Below are 15,605 nucleotides of genomic sequence, written 5' to 3'. Positions count from 1 at the left end.
AGGGCCCTCCCCATCCCTCACCACAGGCCTGGCTGCCGCCCAGTCCTCTAGAGGCATTTTCTCAGCTGAGTCTCCCTCCTCACTGCACAGCAGCAGCGGTCACATCTGGGCTGGCCTGTCGCCGGCATCTACCACTCTGCTTTTTGATGTACATCAATGGTCCTCAGGATGGATTGACTCTTCCTTCCTTTATGTTGTCAGGCATTTTACCACAGTGACAGAACAGAGCAGGTGTGACACCATCTGTGCCTGGGGGAGTGGCCAGACTGCGGGGGTAGGGGGTAGCGGCCCTAGTATTGATCTCTCCCACACATGAGGGGGTGGGGAAGAGGTCCCTTCAGGAGGACAGCCCCTTGGGGGCTCTGATGGCCAAGTTCTCTGGATGCCTGTGGGTGTCTGCCTCACGCTTTAGATCCAGGAGGAAAAAGTGCCCCACCCCCACCTGGGAGATCCGTCTCTGCTTCCCAGCCTCACGTTAACTCATTGCCTCAGACTCAGACTCAGGCAAGCCCTTCTTTGGCATGGGAGTAGAAAGAGTGTGTTGGGCTCCCTGGGCGAAGGACCCCCCCCCCAGTCATGGGGGACAGTCATCTGAGGAAGAGTTCTTCTCACTGTCAGACTTGGGGCATTACCAACTCTCCTTCAACAGCACAAACCTTGAGCTGTGATCCCCACACTGGGCAGCTCCAGACAGCCAGACAGTTGTAGCAATGGAGGGGACAGAAACATGGGCAGGGGGGCCACCCTCAGTCCTCCATCCATGCTGCTGAGCCCTCTCACCTCCTCCCAGACTGAAGATACTCACTGGTACCCACAGGCCCCTTTAACCCCAAGCCCTGATAAGAGTCTGGCCCTCTCAGGCTCCCCTGGATAACCCTCTTTTCTGGCTTCTGTCTACCCCAAGGGCCTTGGGGGTCAGAGGTCTCTGCTCCCTGTTTTTGTTTGTTTAAGGACTTATTTATTTAAAATATGAGAGTACACTGTCACTGTCTCCATGCACACCAGAAGAGGGCATCAGATCCCATTACGGATGGTTGTGAGCCACCATGTGGTTGCTGGGAATTTAACTCAGGACCTCTGGAAGAGCAGTCAGTTCTCAACCACTGAGCCATCTCTCCAGCCCTCCAAGATACCTTTCCCTTCTGAGCTGCAACACTTGTGGTGAGGAAACCTCCCAACCCTGGAGCAGAGTTATAATGCATTGATACTATAACTCAGAGAGGCTCTCCTGGTGCCTGCCCTCCCCGTCCAGGTCTGAGCTGCAATAGGACCTTCAGATCTAGTCTGCCCACAACAGACTTACCTTTCAACTCACCAATCATTTCGCATCCCATCCACCAGCAGTAATTTGGTAAGTTCCTCCTTTGGGTGGAGGCATCCCCAGCTGGCCATCTTAACTCAGCCCCATTCTCCCATCCTTGGGGCCTCAATCCTGCAGGTTCTTAGGTCCGACTGAGCTCTTGGACCTGTTTCCTGCCCTCTCTTCCCACCCTCTCTTTGCATCTGCTCATGGTCTTCCTCACCTTCTGGCCTCCATGAATTCTACAGCTCCTCTAAGCCCTCATGGCTTTCGAAACCCTGTTCCAGACCTTTTCCTATGGGTGAATTCCTCCCCCACACCCCCACCCCTCAGAGCTTGGTTCTTGTCCTCACCTCTCATCTCTGGCCTCCATGAACACCCTAGTACCAAGCACTGAGACCCTCCTTGGACTTAGGCTAAGTCCTTGATCCTCACTAAGGTGTGGTTAGGATCCGTTGAACAACTGTGTCTTCTTCTGGTCCTCTATGAGTCCCGATGCTACAGGCTGCAGTGACATTTTTCCTACCCACTCTCTTCCTCATCCATGGGAAAGATCTCTTCCATATCCTCTTTCTCCTTTCGGATGCCTCTTAGAAACCCTCCAGCCTCTTTACCTAGCACCTGACTGGAAGGGCACTAAATATGCCACCTGTGCCATCCAATTTAGCCTCAATGCCCTTTAGATTACCAGTCCAGGGGTTGGGGATTTAGCTCAGTGGTAGAGCACTTGCCTAGCAAGTGCAAGGCCCTGGGTTCGGTCCCCAGCTCCGAAAAAAAAAAAAAAAAAAGAATAGATTACCAGTCCAAACGGCTGATGAATGGACCCTAGATCCCAATATTGAATCTTTACAAATACATGGAGCAGTTGGAGAAATGGAAAGAGATTCCCTGTTCCCTAAACCCAAGCTTTCTCTTTTGTCTGCTCCAAGCCGGGTTTTGTTGTGTCTGGTCTCTCCACCTACACTGTGTAAATGTCCTGTCTTTTAAGTTACTGTTGACAGATCTGTAAGTTTGTTGCAGAGTGGGAGCCAGACCTGGGGGGAGGGGCAAAGGAGTAGGTCAACTGCAGCGTGGGCACAGGGCACGCCCTCCTTTCTGGCTGCAGCATCCTCCGTCAATAGGCAGGGCTCAAAATTCCCTAAACAGTCTTTGTTTCTTAGTTTACTGGATTCAGTTTTTCAGGGATTTAGTATCTTTTAGATCTGATTGGCATGAGACCGTTGTTTTATGCTGACTCTCTTTAGTTAAAAGCTGGCTCTGGAGTTGGCTTTTGATTAAGCCGGTTTAAAAAAAGTTCATTCCCCTTCCTCTAGAACCAAGAATGCTCGTTTAAAGCCTTCCTCTAAATCTCTGTCCCATATCGGCCATCCACCTATGTGACAGAGGAAAGAGAGCAAAACAAAATGAAGGCACAGACTATCCGGGCAGGAACTGGGTCTGCTCATCTCACGCCCTTTTGGGTTTGGTTGACTCTTGAAGACGTTTGCTAAGGTATAAATAAATCTTATCTTAAGATTTGTAAGACTATTATGTAAACCTTCTGTACCTCAGGGTTTACAATTATATTGGATATGATTTTAAAAAATCTGTAAAATGTGTAACAAAACGCTGAGGTTGGTAGCTTAAAAAAAAATCTATGCATAGGTAATCTTAAAGGAAATTTAGGGCTTACCTCTTCCTTAACTGCTGTCCCCACATCAGGATGGAAGCAGCCACGGGGCTGGCAGCCATCTTTTGCTGAGGTTGGAAACGATGACTTATGCCATGTGAATTCACCCCTTTCTTAAGATATGGTATAAGACAACTAAGGGGGAAAATAACTCCTCCCATGTGTGCAGCCCAAACCAGATGACTCCCCCACTATTTTTGATCTTGCTAACAAGCCTTCCCCTTATTGGCCTCAACACACAGTCCCTTCTCTCCCTCTCGGGCCTCTTTGGTCTCTCTTTCTCCCTCTTCAGCAACAGGTCTCCCAAGTGAACTCTCCTGGTGCTCACTCTTAGCCCACCAGCAGCCCTCAGCCCTCCTGCCACTCCCCCTGACCCACCATGGGAACCCCCCCTTACCTCCCCCTGCCCGACCTAACTCAGCCTCTGATTTCCCTTTGCAAGTGCCAGGGTGGATGGCTTGGTTAGGGGACATGTCCCCTACTCATTGGGCAAACATTCTCATACAGAAAACCTTTCTTTTTACAATGTTTACATGATTCCCAACCTTGTCCCTGAGGAGTGCGGGCAAGTCTGGGCCTAGGTTAGAAAAGTGCAGATGAAGTCCAGGCAGCTTGCCCCCTAGCTGTCTCTGTGAGCCTGCCCTTTAGAGCTTCCTGCTATTAGGGCCAAACTTAAGACGCCTCGAGAGGGGACCTCTGATTCCACAGGCAGAAGGTGCACCATGGGAGAGATGAGAAAGGCCCAAACAAAGCCCCTGGTGCTCACTGAGGCCTTTCAGCAACTGCTCGGGCTCCCGGCTATGGCTGCTGCCTTCCCCCATCCACCTGACCCCAGGCTCACCAGCCACTCCCCTTCTCTTCCTCCTCCAAATTGTACAACCAGACACTTCTCCCTTTACCAGCCCCCGAGGTGAGTCCCCAAGTATGGGACACCCGAACCCCTCTGCAGCCGGACATCAGTTGTTGCCGTAGTTGACTGACCTTCTCTTATCTCTCTGGTGGTGGCAGCAGCAGTGGCGGCTACTCACTCTGATGTTCTGGATTTGGGAATGAAACACACACACACACACACACACACACACACACACACACACACACACACACGGCACCTTATATTTAATATGCCTTAAACTACTCGATGGCTGGACCATCCATGTTGTTAGCACACTCTCCCCTCCAATATTCCTGAATTATTACTTACTGAAACCTATATTCCATCCCGGCCACCCCGGACCTAGGCCTGCAGCCCGCCTGGGCCATGCTTCCTGACTCCTACATGGTGGCAGTCTGTCTGTCTCTCTGTCCTGCACTTCTCTGTCCAGGACCTTCTCCCTCCCTGACATGGCGCCTTCTTCTTCCTCCTGTGTCCTTGCCTGGGAATCCTGCCCAGCCATTGGCCACCGAGAACCTTATTTACCAATCAAAGCCAACTGGGGGCAGGGACCATCAGTGTCTTCTTAAGAGTAGATGTGCGGATTCCCAGGTAACCTTTGGGAACCCAATTAACATAATACAGATCTACAACAATCAGTCCTCTCTTGTTACCCAATTACAAACCCTACCAATCACATCATCCAGGCTCATACCCGGCCCTCTCCAAAGTCTCAGGGGCTTCAGCCCCTTACCTCTGACCTCTTTTTTTTTTTTTTTTTGATTTATTTATTTATTTTATACGAGCACACTGTAGCTGTCTTCAGACACACCAGAAGAGGACATCAGATCCCATGACAGATGGCTGTGAGCCACCAAGTGGTTGCTGGGAATTGAACTCAGGACCTCTGGAAGAGCAGTCAGTGCTCTTAACTGCTGAGCCATCTCTCCTGCCCTATCTCTGACCTCTTGAGTAAAGGCCTTCTGTGCCCCGTGTCTTCTCACTTTAACACGCTCTCACTCACAGTTAAAAGCCCAGTGGCAGGGTTGGGGGTTTAGCTCAGTGGTAGAGCGCTTGCCTAGCAAGCACAAGGCCCTGGGTTTGTTCCCCAGCTCCGGAAAAAAAAAAAAAAAAGCCCAGTGGCACCGACAGCTTGGTTCAGGACCTCCAACTTGCTAACTCTGCGTGGTTCCTCACCCCAGGAGTTTCCTCTCTGTGGTCTACTCAGGGACCTCTCATTTCTCGTAGACCTCGAGGATGCCTTCTTTTCAATTCCTCTCAATCCCATTCACAAGATATCTTTGCTTTTACTTGACCACCCTGGACGCCCACCATTCTACCCAATGCACTTGAATGGTCCAACCCCAGGGGTTTGGGGACACCCACATTTACTTGGCCAGGCCCTGGCCTCTGATTTACTCTGTCTCGTCCTAAACCTGAGCTTATTCAATATATGGATGGATTTATCTTGTGTAGTCTGTCCCTAAAAGACTGACACCTCTACCTTACTAAACTTTCCCTTGACCGGGGATAGAGAATTCACCCTCTAAGGCCCAGCTGACCATCCTCTGGTTACTTACCTGCACTAGCTACAAGGCCATTGCCCTAGATGGAAAACATTTAATTCAGTCACCTGTGGTCACTAGGGATGACGGGTTTCCTACACTCCTGCCTCCCCTCTTTCTACGCTCACCCCCTATACGAGGTGACCCTTGGCCTCTCACACATACCCCCCTTGCCCCATTCCTAGACCCTGTGTAAGCTTCAGCAGGCCCCAGGCCTACACCTTTCAGATCTGACTTGCTCCTTCCCTGTGTCACAGAGAAGAAAGGACATGGCCTTGGGGTCCTGGGTGCCAACCAGTACCCTTCTTTGTTCCTGTTGCAGACTCATTGAAAAATTGGACCATCTATCCCAGGATGGGCACCTTGCCTGCATGCTCCAGCCACAGCCAGACGTCTTATAAGCAAGTCAAAAAAGTTAACCTTCAGGTTGCCTGTTGCTGTCTTCTCCCCCCCCACCGGCCCACCCTCTGACATACAAGGGTCTCCGAACACTACATCCCACTTCCTGAGTTCCCTCTCTTCAGGTAGCACTGGGAGAGGACACTACACTTACCTATCAGCCATGCCCACCTCTCAACATTTCAAGTCTCCTTTTCCAATCAATCCTGGAGACTCCTCATCTCACAACCGCATGGAGACCCTGGAAGAAATACCTCATCCCGCACACATACACGAGGGGGCACTACCGCAGGACACCTACACTTGGTGCCCAGGTGGCAGCTCCTTCTGACACAGAGGTGTCTGAAAGGCAGGTTACGCCACTGTTTTGGACAGCCAGGTGGTTGAGGCACAGGCTCGTCCAGCCTGAATCACAAACCCCCAAGCTGTACTAATGGCTCCTACCCACGCCTTTCGATTAGCAAAGGGACAATCCCTAAACCTTTACACGGACTCTAAATAACCTTCTACCTTCTCCTGTCGCACGCAGCTGGAGGGAGCACGGACTTAAGGACAAAGGGACAATAACCAACTCAAACCGAATATGGCCACACTAAAGGCCTTGCATTGTCCTACGGCCATATCGTCAATCGCACCAAGCAGGTGATCCCCTTGTCTCCAAGGGGAGTAACCAAGCTGTCGGGGTGTCTCCAGCCAAAGCTATCAGAGGTCCAGATCCCACTCATATGCCACAGGAAGTCTCATTTTACAACCCACATTTTCATCATCATCCCCAGATGCTAGGCAAGTGTTATCTGCACCGATCTTTCACCCTAAAGGCAGGCTTTGTGTCACCTTATTAAATCTATTACAGCCGACCCCTGGGGGCCTCTCCTTTCTAAGAGTGATCACTGCTTCTTGTAAAATTTGTCAAACTTCTAATCCTACCTCCAGGCATTAGGATCTCCCTTTTCTCATTCTTCAGTTCATGGGATCCCTCTCTGGAATGGCCTGTGGCTCAACTTTACCCATGTGCCCACCACCAGACGTTTCAAATGCCTTTTAGCTCTGGTAGACACATCTTCAGGATGGGTGGAGCTTTCCCCACCTCTAAGGTCACAGACCGTCTCCAGTCTTCTCAGGGAGATCATCTTGTTTCAGAGTTCCAACCTCCCTTCAGTCAGACAGTGACCCCAAGTTTACCTCTAAAATCCCTCAAACTTTAGCTTAAAGCCCTTAATAGCCCATGGCATTTCCATAGTCCCTGTCATCCCCAGTCCTCGGGTAAGGTTCAATAAACCAACTGCTCTCTTTTATAAACATCCTTACCGAGCTCTCTCAAGAACTCCATGTTGAGCCGTGGGCAGGGGTGGGGTGGGGTGGGGTGGGGTGGGGTGATGGTAATGGGGGTGGTGATTGTGCATACCTTGGATCTCAGCATTTAGGAAGCAGAGGCAGGTGGAGCTCTGTGAACTCAAGGCTCTGGTCTACAGAATGAGTTCCAGGACAGCCTGGGCTGCACAGAGAACCCCTGTCTGGAGGAGAACTCCATGTAACTCTCTCCACACCTTTCTCATGGATGGCTGATTGCCTCCTGGCCTCGTCCCAGCTGTCACCTCTCCACCACCTTCTTGCCACCTTGTTGGGCCACCTCTGTGCTTTCCTCTGGAATTTCACCCATCACCATTTGCCTCAACCTCTTTGGAAGGACAGCATAAACCCCATTTGTCTCCGTTTAAGGACCAGGCCATGCCTGATTTTGAAAAAAGGCTTAAGGCACCAGTTCCAGGAACAGGCTATAAAATCCAGAATAAGACCATAAACCCCGTCCCAAAGAACAGCCTGGGGATAGCCACAAAAATGGGGAAACATCTTATCTCAGGATGGGCCCTCTGCGCTGGCCAGACCTATCCAATCCAATGGTTGAGCATTCACGACATAGGAATGCAGACCACTGACCACCTGTGACCCCCTAGCACCCACCAATCACATTTTAGATTACCTAATCCTTCCCTATAAGAAGACCTGTGTGCCTTTGCCGGGGGTCGCCATTTTGGAGAATGGTTGAACCCCACCTGCTGGTTGTTTCTGCAGAATAAATGCTCTTTGCCTGACACTATCTGACTCCGGGGTCTTCGTTCAGTGATTTCCAGACCCTTATGCTCATCCTGATCTTTTTCCTCTCCAATTAACATGGGGAGCTTGGTCCTCCTCTCTCTTCCTGGTCACAATCTCCCCTTTCTCCTAAATAGACAAGCACCTTTAGGGTCTACTAACAGCAGAGAGGAGGAGGAGGAATGTTGCTTTTATGTCAACCAGACAAGTACAGTAAAAGACAAGAGCCACAACTCCAGACAGATCTCCCCAGACATAAGAAACAGCTCGATGCCTCTGGCCAGTGGATCACTGACCGACCAGTGTGGGATTGGACACTGTCTTTCCCAGTCTCCTTCCTCTTCCTTTCCCGGATCCTACCAACTGCAGCCTCATGAACTTCTTGTGTAGATTTCTACAGTAGCAAATTCAAAGAATTGTTAACCGGACCTTTAATCAGTTGCTATTATGTAGCTCCTAACTACAGGACCAGAGGCCTGTGGCCTCCAATCGTACTCTGACGTGAAGGTCAAGCTTGCCTGACAGACATCGATGCCCCCCCCGTTCAGCAGGAAGTAGTTTAATGCTGACATTGCTGCTCTTTTCCAACCCTGGCTGTTTACAATGGTCATAAAAGGGGGGGGGCGAGGATTAGCGTAAAAATCTGAGCCCAATTCCAGAATTGGAAATTCTACCAATCCCTGAGCTCACCTAAATTCAGGGCTTTTTTTTTTTTTTTTAAAGATTTATTTATTTATTTTATGTACAGCATTCTGCCTGCATATGTGACTGCAGACCAGAAGAGAGCATCAGATCTCATTACAGATGGTTGTGAGCCACCATGTGGTTGCTGGGAATTGAACTCAGGACCTTGGGAAGAGCAGTCAGTGCTCTTAACCACTGAGCCATCTCTCCAGCCCCTAAATTCAGGGCTTTAAGTCTCACCAGTCTCCACCCTGGAAAACACCATCCCCAAGAAACCCTACGGAAGCCTACCTTCCACTCAGTTCCTGGCTACTGCTTCTCACCTGAGCAGAGACAGTCACCCTCTTGTGTTTTTCCCAGCACATCTCTGTGTGGAGTTTGTTGTTCTGTGTGACTTTTTGGTGATCTTCGGCTCCCGACAGAGTTGCATCACTTACACGACCTGGTCCACACAGTGGGTTTCAGGGCAGCCACGGTTACATAGTGATATCATCTCATACAACAAGTGATTTTCAGTTTTCTGGAGATCAAATGAAGCCTTCTGAGAAGTGCCATCACTCTGTAGCCAGGTGACACTAGTGTGACGTTAACTCAAGGTGGGCTCGCAGAGAGTGGCATAGACAAGCACCCACCGAGGGCCAGAGCTGTCCCTTGATGCTGCATCAACACGATGAACTGACAGAGGTCCCTAGAGCCCCTGAGAGCTCTCTGCTTCCCTGGACACTGCTGCCTTGGGGTTTGTTTGTAAGTGGAGGGTGGATAGGAAGGTAGGCCAGGGAGGAGGGGGTATTGCATAACTGTTTCCTCCCAGATTAAAACATTCCATCCTTCAGGGAACTCCTTCAGCAGGAGAGTAAATGTCTTAGGGTTTCTATTGCTGTGAAGAGACACCATGACCACAGCAATTCTTATAAAGGAAAACATTTCATTGGGGCTGGCTTGCAGTTCAGAGGGGTAGTCCCTTATCATCAGAGTGGGAAGCATGACAGTGTGCAGGTAGACATGGTGCAGGAGAGGTAGCTGAAAGTTCTACATTCGGATCTGTAGGCCACAGGAAGAGAACTGAGATACACTTCCTCCAATAAAGCCACACCTCCTAGTGGTGCCACTCCCTGTGGACCTATGGAGGCCATTTTTATTCAAACCACCACAGTAAAAACACAGGGAGCTTCAGGAAGTCCCTGAAACTGACTAGATTAACTAGGCCCATCCATGCCAGAGTAAGCAATAAAAACTGAGAGTCCCTCTCCAGAAGAGCAGAGCCAAGCTCCAAAGACTCTTAGAGCAGACCAACTACCTGGAAGAAGAAGAAACCAGCTGAACTACCTGGAAGAGGTTTAGACCAACTGTCTGGAAAGAACACTCTCCAACCTCTTGAGCTGCCTTTGTGGGCTTTGGTGATACAACCGTCTTTGAGTCATTTCTCTCCCATAAGAAATCCCAATAAAACTCATTGGCTCACCAAGTTGGGCTTTTCTGGTATCCATACTTGGGTCTGTCTTGGGCCATATTGATTGAGTAGACATGTGGATTGTCTCTCCAGGAAGTATTGATAGACAACAGGGCCAGACCAGAAGTGGAAAGAGTGCAGGGGCCAAATTAGGAAGGCCCATGAGCGCTGACCTGGTGCAGTGGCCTGGGGTGGTGGGCGACTCCTATAGAAGGTTTTCTGGATCTTTAAGCACCTCCCAGGGACAGAGGGGTCTGTCCACAGCGGTATTGAGATGCCCTATCCAGTGCCAGGGGCTCTGTCTGCCCCCTGCTGGTCACAGGATGTAGTGCAAGACGCTCTGTAGCCTTCAGGACCCACAGTGGGGGCTGTTGTCCAGAACAGTCACTTGCAGCCTGGCGATGGTGGCGCACACCTTTGATCCTAACACTGGGGAAGCAGAGGCAGGTGGGTCTCTGAGTTCAAGGCCACCTGGTTTACAGAGGGAGTTTGCTGGGGAGACAGTGCAGATGTCTACTCATCCGATAGGGAGCCCAGGACAGACCAAGTACGGCCACATTGAGAAGCCCCGCCTGGAAAAATAACAAACAAACAACTGTGACCACCTTGTGCTGAGTGGGGATGAAAGCCATCGAATGACAGAGGGGAAGGTAGAGGCATCATGTCTGTTGGCTCCCACTGAACTGAGCAGCACTTCAAAACTCCCTCAGCCTCGCCAGGCTTCCTAGGCACTGATGCTGGCAGACCCAGGCAGATCCACAGGTACAACTTGGGAGGGAAGGATTTCATCTTACCACTCGCAGTCCATCACTGAGAGAGAGGCAACATGGTCGAAGCCTGAGTCAGGAACCGGGAGTCAGGACCTGAAGCGCAGAGGAACACTGCTAACCCCCGGGTTGCCCAGTTACTTTGCTCGCATAACCCAGGCTCACCTGGGCTAGGGATGGCTCCGCCCACAGTGGGCTGGTTCCTCGTACATTAGTGAGCAATTAAGACAATGTCTCTCAGGCATATCCACTGGCAAATCAGGTGGAGGCAACTCCTCAAACAGATCCCCTCTTCCCAGACAACTCCTGTTTGTCTTAAGTCGACAAAACCCGGCAACAATACTCGCGAAGCCGGCGAGGACCCGTGTGACTTGGAAGCTCCAGTGCGCTATTTGAGGTGGATTAATGCAGTGAGTGTGTGAATGTTTCCCTCGTTACTAAAGCAGGAAATCGGGATTGGCTCATGGCACGGAGATCTGGTTCCTAGGCAGAGCCTTAGACGAGCATTTTCTCACAGACACCTCATGGCCTGCTCTCGCCTGCTCAGGGCCCACCTGGGCCGGCCCCCCTGCTAATAAGCCAAGTGTGTCGGTAAACCACAGGCCAAGCAATGGTTCAGTATGTGTAAACCCATCACCTATAACACAAGGAGGTTGTAACATAATGGTCTCCATTATCCTGGGTGAACAGGCAAAGAGATTCAGAGCAACGTGATCTTCCCACAAAGGAAGGGCCCCGCGCAACCTGTAGGGGCCCAGTGTCTCAGCTGCCCTACCTCTGAACCCCCTGGCTCCAGAAATGCTGTCCTAAAATAAGCAACGTTCAGTAGTGATGTCAGCACACAGACGGCCCTACAGGCATCCTAACCTCAAACTCTTATCACTATAAGCGCCTTCCTGAGTGACCCCGAAGTCCAGACCTTTACTCGCGGGAGTTCTCCCCAGCCTAGGGAGGCTGTGCCAGAGCCACCCAGTACCAGCGAAGGCTTTCAGATCTGTCTCGTGAAAGAGTTCCTCACAGCCTGACGTGGTTGTGTGATTCATACACAAAGGGGAGGGGTGTAAAAGCAAGTCGAGTCTCCAGAGCGTCTGGGAGCTGGGCAATCAGGCATGATAGACGGAGAGTTTCGAAAGACAGTAGGGATTTATGGGGTTCTGGCCTTTAGCAGGCTAAGCCACCTATGATCGACGGGGGTCGGGGGAGGAATTCTAACAATTCCCGTCTTATTATACATTCTGGTTGCCGTCTCCCAACCCCGTCAAACTCATCTGGCATATGTCGACTTCCTGAAGTCTCCATTAAAAGCAAATTATTGTTATAAGTGACTGGAGATTGGTTTCGATGAGGCTTTAGGCCCCCAGGACAAGGAGTTTCTTATTCTAGCTCTTTAGTGTGGCTTAAAGTGAGCCTGTCCTCCTCGGGGTCCCTTGACCAGGTGGCTGACCTCGCTCAACCAGAATGTTTGGTCTCCATTCAGGCCAGAAACCCTATTCTCTTGACCAGAGGACTCTCTCCTCTCTGTAGGCCCTCACTGCTCCTGTAGCGTCACTCTCTCCAAAGAGGTGGCCCTGGAATCGTTTACGAACCAGATAAGAGCTCTCCAAACACTTTTGACTTCTCTGGCCTCTGGCAAGGATGAGGCTGTCGGAGGACATCTCTGGCAAAGAGATTAACTGGTTACTTTTCTTTGGAATCTTTTTTCCCCCAATACAGGAAGCCCTGGCTGTTCTGGAACTCACTCTGTAGACCAGGCTGGCCTTGAACTCACAGAGATCCACCTTCTGTTTCTTGAGTGTTGGGATCAAAGGTGCATGACAGCACCTCTATTCCTTTATTTTATGTCTATGGGTGTTTTGTCCGCATGCCTGTGGCTGGTCTTTACGGTGACGAGGCCAGCACCTGCTTTCAGGACCATCGATAGCTGTGGGGTCCCTCCCAGGTGGTATCTCTCCCCATCAGCCTGGCGCTGGTGGGGCTTCCTTCCTAGGCCTTAGCCTGTTGGTATCTCCCACTTCTGTGGCCGGTTCCTGCCTCTTGTGGAAATGCCATGCTGGCTCCTGTGCCAACCCCAGGTATGTGCTGCTTAGGGATATGGTGTGACCCACCCTGTCCTGGGCTCTACCGTCCACAGTGGCATCACCGCAGTGGTACACATGAGACCCTGGCTGGGTTCGGTCTTCACCAGCAGGGAAGAAAGTATGGAACGTTCTAGATCTATGGACAGAGAGGCTGGGTGGAACAGGTAGGAGCCAGTAGACTGGCTGCTGCTGCTGCTGCTGCCCTGCAGGCTCCTGTGTCCCTGAGGGCTGCAAGTCCCAGTGCCACAGGGGTTAGGACAGGCTGCAGGGATGCTGGCCTCTTCAGGACTTTCCTGAGCTCCAAACCTCTGGCTTTTGGTATAAGTGTTCTCTCCCCAACTCTGGTACTGGCTGAATATGCCCTCCCACCAGACGGGGTACCTATGTAGGCAGAGGGCCAGCCGTGAGTTCGCTCGGCTTCCTGTGTGCCTTAGCTGGGGCCAGAAAACTCCACAGCTTATAACTGGCTTCTCAGCATCAGGAGACAGCCTCAGTCAGACGGCCCTGCTCTGTCCACTCGCAGCAGCAGGGGGCAGTGTGGCTCCAGGGACGCAGTAGAGGAAGGCAGGCACCTGGTCCTGTGGCTTCCCTGTCTTTAGACACAGGGCTGAGGCATTGGGGATGGGCTCTATCAAGTGCTGTCTCCACCTGGGTCACACTTGCCCCCTAAATTTCAGGCCGGGATGCCCCACATCTGCTCTGTGGTCCTTGCTCATGGACCTGCCTAACCTGGTCTTCCTGATCCATCAACCCAGAGTCTTTTCTCCCAACACTGGTAACCTGGCCATGTGGGTCAGTCACCTGTCTTACTGTGATCTAACTGTAATGTGGCAACAGTGTGTGTGTGTGTGTGGTGTGTGTGGTGTGTGTGTGTGGTGTGTGTGTGTGTGTGTGTGGTGTGTGTGTGTGTGGATGTGTGTGTGTGTGTGTGGTGTGTGTGTGTGTGTGTGTGTGTGGTGTGTGGTGTGTGTGGTGTGTGTGTGTGTGGTGTGTGTGTGTGTGTGTGTGGTGTGTGTGTGTGTGTGGTGTGTGTGTGTGTGGTGTGGTGTGTGTGGTTGTGTGTGTGGTGTGTGTGTTTGTTTGTGTGTGTGTGTGGGTGTGGTTGTGGTGGGTTGTGTGTGTGTGTGTGTGTGTGTGTGGTGTGTGTGTGTGTGTGTGCAGTGTGTAGGTAGTATTGAGGTGTGTGCATGTGCGTGTGGTGGTGTGTGTGTGGTGTGTGTGGTGTGTGTGGTTGTGGTGTGTGGTGTGTGTGTGTGTGTGTGTGTGTGTGTGTGTGTGTGGTGTGTGTGGTGTGTGTGGTGTCTGTGTGTGTGTGTGTGTGTGTGTGTGTGGTGTGTGTGTGTGTGGTGTGTGTGTGTGTGTGTGTGTGTGTGTGTGTGTGTGGTGTGTGTGTGTGTGTGTGTGTGTGTGTGTGTGTGTGTGTGTGTGTGTGTTGTGTGTGTGTGTGTGTGTGTGTGGTGTGTGGTGTGTGTGTGTGTGGTGTGTGTGTGTGTGTGTGTGTGTGTGTGTGTGTGTGTGTGTGGTGTGTGTGTGTGTGTGGTGTGTGGTGTGTGTGTGTGTGTGTGTGTGTGTGTGTGTGTGTGTGTGTGGTGTGTGTGTGTGGTGTGTGTGTGTGTGTGTGTGTGTGTGGTGTGTGTGTGTGTGTGGTGTGTGTGTGTGTGTGGTGTGTGTGTGTGTGTGTGTGTGTGTGTGTGTGTGTGTGTGTGGTGTGTGGTGTGTGTGTGGGTGGTGTGTGTGGGGTGTGGGTGTGTATGTGGGTGGTGTATGTGTGTGTGTGGTGTATGTGTGTGTGTATGGTGTGGTGTATGTGGTGTGGTGTGTGTATGTGTGTGGTGTGTGTGTGTGTGTGTGTGTGTGTGTCTGTGTGTGTAAGCCAGTGTAAGAAGCAACAAACCGTGTCCCCAGTCAGGTGTCTGGTGAGCAGGGTTGGCCTCCAAAGGGACACAGGTTTTTGTTTTGTTTTGTTTTTTGGGGGGTGGGTGGATAGGTGCATCATGGTTTCCCTGTGTAGCCCTGGCTGTCCCAAATGCCCTCTGTAGACCAGGCTGGCCTCGAATTCACAGAGATCTGCCCGCCTCTACCTCTTCGTGCTGGGACTGAAGGTGTGTGGTTAAGGGACAGTTCTAGGTATTTTCACTTTGGACCAGCGCCTCCAGGCTGCACTTGATGGGAAAGCCCATGGCAGTGACAGGACAGCTAGGAAAGGCTGCTGCCTCTTCACTTCCCAACCCCTCCCAGTCGTGACCCGTGGGTGCTGGACTTGGGTGAGAAACCAGGCCACCCTCCCTGGGGACAGAAAAGTAGGTGGGAGATGGGTGGCTTCTTCCCAGCCAGCAGAGCCAGGGGCTGGGTCTGACCCACAGCAGAGCGGGTCTGCCTCGTTTCACAAAACCCCCTCTTTAGTAAACCACAGGCCTCCCTAATAGACAGCTATGTGTAGTGGTGGGGCCATTTCAACTTGGAGTGCCTGCTTATCCTCACCCCAGGCCCTTCCTTCCCTCCCCTATCCCACCACTCTGTCCTTCATCCTCTCAGCCCCATGCTGTTGTCAAGGAAGGAAGGAAGAGGGCAGGGGTTCAGAGGGCAGAGGGCAGGGACGCAGAGGGTGGGGGTGCAGAGGGCAGAAGACAGGAGCACAGAGGGCAGGGGTTCAGAGGGCAGAGATGCAGAGGGCAGGGGCACAGAGGACAGAAGGCAGGGGGCAGAGGGCAGGGGGTGCAGAGGGCAG

The sequence above is a fragment of the Rattus rattus genome, chromosome 17, assembly GCF_011064425.1.
Source record: "Rattus rattus isolate New Zealand chromosome 17, Rrattus_CSIRO_v1, whole genome shotgun sequence".
Taxonomy (NCBI): Eukaryota; Metazoa; Chordata; class Mammalia; order Rodentia; family Muridae; genus Rattus; species Rattus rattus.
Note: the sequence above shows the minus strand (reverse complement) of the source record.